This window comes from Alligator sinensis, unplaced genomic scaffold (genome assembly GCF_000455745.1).
Source record: "Alligator sinensis unplaced genomic scaffold, ASM45574v1 scaffold872_2, whole genome shotgun sequence".
In the NCBI taxonomy this organism is placed as follows: Eukaryota; Metazoa; Chordata; order Crocodylia; family Alligatoridae; genus Alligator; species Alligator sinensis.
The window spans coordinates 2,170,502-2,174,511 of NW_005842132.1; the positions used below are offsets into that span (position 1 = coordinate 2,170,502).

A 4,010-nucleotide genomic window follows, 5' to 3' on the forward strand; every position below is an offset into this window, starting at 1 on the left:
CATGCTTCCGCCTGGGTTACAGTGGCCCGCAGTCCCCAGCAGAGCAGGGTCCCAATTGATCACACAGAGTGATACCAACAGAGATGTAACATGTCTACACTACCAAGAAGTGCCAGGCGTGGACCAAAAGTTGCATCTGCTCCACCATGATCTAGACCTGCTTGTCGATACCTACAGAAATGCCCACTTGCCTGCAACCTGAGGAGCTACTGCCTGTGCCATACACTTTGTGCACTTATTTACTTGGGAACACAGTGCCCTCCTGAGCTGGCATTTGGCATCCACTTTGGGCTGCTGGGAGTAGCTACATAAGATGTAAAGCAATCAAGTCCCAAGCCCTGCCCTGGCAGCTGTACGTGCCTGTATTCTTGTACGCCGACCTTGGGGCTGTCTGGTTTCCATACCTGCCCCCCAGGACATAATACTCCGCACAACTGTCACCTTCACAGAGTGAGGATCAAGGCTGATGTGCTTTCCTGGCCAATGCTGATCTCACCTAAGTCAATATTTACTCCCTGGGCCATAAAAATAGCTGTTCCCATCACCAGAACTCCCTGGCGCACGCTGGGCACCGAGTTAGCTAGCACAACCCCGCAGACTTCCTGGGATTTGCATTGTGCAACCAACACCGGAGGTGCCCCCATATCTCTTCCTGTTTCTGTATCAGCACATTAACAGTCCTGTCCCAAATAATGGGAGGGTGATACAAGTGAGATCACATGAGATCAGAGTGAGATGGTATATTTAAGTCTTGGAGAGGTAAGGAGCCTGAGAGGTCATGCAAGTGCCTTGCTGCTCTCCAGCTCTGCATCCATCTCCCTGAAGCAGCAGGACAGCACAAGAAGGGAGCAAGGTCGGGCACGTGGTACCTATTAGCGTGGACAGACTGTTATACCCAGCAGCATAACTGACACTGGGTTCCTTACCTGTGTAAACTGCACTGAGGATCATAGAGGGGCAGAAATGCAGTGCTTCAAGGTAGCTGGCATTACTGCAGTGCCGCAGCCTGGCAGGAAGCAGGTAACCACCTGTTTTCATTTTCAGCTAATCCGGGATAGAAGCAAACAGATGAAACCTAAACCAGTGCAACTGATGCTGGTAGAGTTTCCCCCTTGATTTTTCCAGGGGTAACGCTCCATTGGACTGGCTGAAGTGTCCCCACTTTATTCTGTATTCTCTCCACGGCTTTTTAACACTGCCGTCATGCTGGGTGAACGGATGGAAATGGTGCGGTCCCTAAGGCGGCACATGGAAGAGGGAAGTCTGAGCGAGGGAACCTGCCTTGAAAAGCTGAGTGTGAAAGATGGGGATGGCCCAAGGGCGAAGAAGTGACAGCGAGGGCTTGGGGCTCTGACATGTAGATGTCCTCACAAGCCACCAGCTACCTGGGTGTCCCCCACCACCAGAATGAGTGCAACAGGGGGTGGCAGGGGTTGCTCCTTGCTCAACCCCCTTTCCCACAGGAAGGGCACCTGGCTGGGACCTGGCAACACGGAGTCAGCCCCACTCAACGTCTCAGGGAGCAGGGGGGTGTCTTTAGGTGCAGCTAGAAGCTGACCTGGAGCCTGAGACTTTGAGCCTTGGGGGAAGGGAGAGTGCGTGCGGTGGGGAGGGCGAGGAAGGGGAAGTAAAAGCTATGAGGAACGAGAAGAGGCAGTGGGAAGAAGAGAGGGAGGAGAAGGGCAAGCGAGGGACGGAAGGTCCCTGGGGGAAAGCCCATGGGGGCAGGGGGTGGGACTGCAAAGTGTCTCTCCCAGGACAGGACAGGCGGGTGCAGCTCTAGGCTTATTTACTGCCTTCCCCACAGTAGTGTTTTCACCTTGCGCTGTCAGAGTCATTACCCAGAGCCCGGCCCAGGATTGGCTGGCTAAAAATGCCTCTCTAATCCCCGTGCTGATCTTTACCCCCTCCTCCCCATCTGCTATGACCTTCCTTCCAGTGTGCAGACGGAGCCAGAGAGACGGACCCAGCAGGCTTCGCAGGCAGCCAGCCAGTCCGCCAGCAGAGCACCCCCGCCCCTGGCAGGTGTGGGCACCTTGCCCCCCATGATCCGATGACCTCCACCATCCCTCCTCAAAGGTACGTCCAAGGCGGTGCTGCGGGCACTCGAGGCCGAGTGCTGGGTGGAGCTGGCATCAACGCGGTGTCCGGCTTTGTAGCCAGGCGGGTGCCCCCTGGCACCACGTGAGCTGTGGCAGAGATGCGGCTATGGCAGGGGGAGCTTTCCCACCTTTCAGTTGACCTGCTGTTAGTGAATGCCAGGGAGAGGGGAGGACTCTCACGTGGCAGTGGGATGGGCTGGTGGCAGTGGAGAGCTGGTAAGGCAGTATCCGGTTCTTCTCCTGAGCTCTGCAGCCTCATCCACGCCCACCTGGCATGGGCAATCCCTTGCTAGGGACATGCTCCCCGCTTGCTCATGCTGAATTTCCACTAGACATCCCTGTGCTCGGGGGGCATCCGGCTGCACCACCTGGAACTGCTCAGCCCAGGTGCCATTGCCCAGTGACTTTGCTGGTATGAGAAGGACAGCAGGCCCCACGACTCCGTTCTGCACTGCCCAGCTGCACATGGAGCAGTGTAATGCCCTAAATAAAGGGGCCACAAACTGCGCAGGACCTGGAGGAGGTGTCACCGGGGCTAAGGCTCTGAGGCACAGTGGGAGCTGTGGGCACTCAGCCCCTGGCCGGATCAGGCCCACAATGATCATAGAAGGAGCAGGGCATAAGGTGAATGCCCAGTGTAATACCAAACCTGGATGGTTTTACATCCGTTGTTGTGTGGAGCATGGGACATGTGTGGATAACAGGTCTCATACACATAGCCCAGCAGCTGTTACCTGGGGCCAAAGGCTGGAAGGTGCTGGTTAGAAAGCCCCACGTGAAGCTGGGGAAGGAGAGAGCCCTGGGCCCACATTCTGCACCCCAGGACTCCCTCCTGACCCTAAGGCAGGGGCTGCTTAAATTACATTAATATACACCCCTGCTCCAGCAGTGGCCTGTACGCACAGTCCAGCTCAGATTACTCCAGGGTACCTGCAAGGGGTTGCTGCTGCCTGGGATTACAGCTGCACCCAAATGCTGGTCCAGGTCCATGCCCCCATTGCATGGCCACATTGCACAGCACCAGAATTCGATCCCTAGGACTGTGGCTTTCAGACCCCCTTGTAGAGAGCACAGTTCACTCCTTCCTTTTCCCCCTGGTCTCAAAGGCTGGGAAACTGGCACCGGTCTGAGCTCAGCTGTGCTGCATTTAGGAACTAGCGACCCACGAACGCTGTCAAATCTGCATCCTTTCTGCTTTATGCAAAGCCCCACAGAACGAACGAAGCAGAGTAGAAACAGCAGGGCACGATCAGCGAGGCTGCTAGCACTGCCGCAGCTGGGCGAGACAGAGGGGGGATGCCCAACGGATGGGGAAGAGTCAGTTCACTGTCTAAAGCGCCAGTGATGCTATGTTGCCACATTTGTCCTAGTACAAATGAGGCATCGGGGGCGTATTCCTCTGCTTCCTCCTTTCTGCCTCTAAGGCAAACTGACCCAGGGTGGCTCTAAGCTCTGCCAGCTGGAAGAGACCCTTCAGACGGTTCCTCCGGCCCCAGTGCCGCCTGCATCCTGGGGATGCTCCGTCCCTTCCCTGCCAATGTGAAGGGCAGGAAGCAGGTGGCAGGAAGCTGGAGCTGTGCACAGAGGGCCAAAATGTAAGGTGCCTTTGAAATAGGCCCTCGCTTCCTTAAATAGACAGGAAAAGCAGTGGGTAGATGTGGGAGAGGCCTGGCTCTCAGACCAGGCTGGTGTTTTGGAGCCTAAGACCACGGGAGGAGTTAAACTGAGAATACAGGCTCCTCACCCAGGAGCCCCAGGCTGAGGATGGGCCCTGATGGGTTGAACTGGGCTCCTGAAGGCAAAGGGGGCTCCACTGACACCCTCCCAGTGGAAGCAGAGCAGACCTGGGATGCCGACTTAGGCGGGGGGGGGTGCTGTCTGCCTGGGTGCTATGTAGGGAGCAGGAAT

At 56.5% G+C, this 4,010-nt stretch overlaps 1 protein-coding gene across 1 annotated transcript in view; it reads left to right on the forward strand.

The window, feature by feature from the left end:
* The first annotated feature begins 1,878 nt into the window (after positions 1-1,878).
* PACSIN1 (protein kinase C and casein kinase substrate in neurons 1) overlaps positions 1,879-4,010 on the forward strand; it is a 48,277-nt gene continuing 46,145 nt past the window's right edge. The window contains exon 1 of the mRNA XM_025205842.1: positions 1,879-2,079. The gene's annotated coding sequence lies outside the window, so the exon portion shown is untranslated. The remainder of the gene's footprint in view (positions 2,080-4,010) is intronic.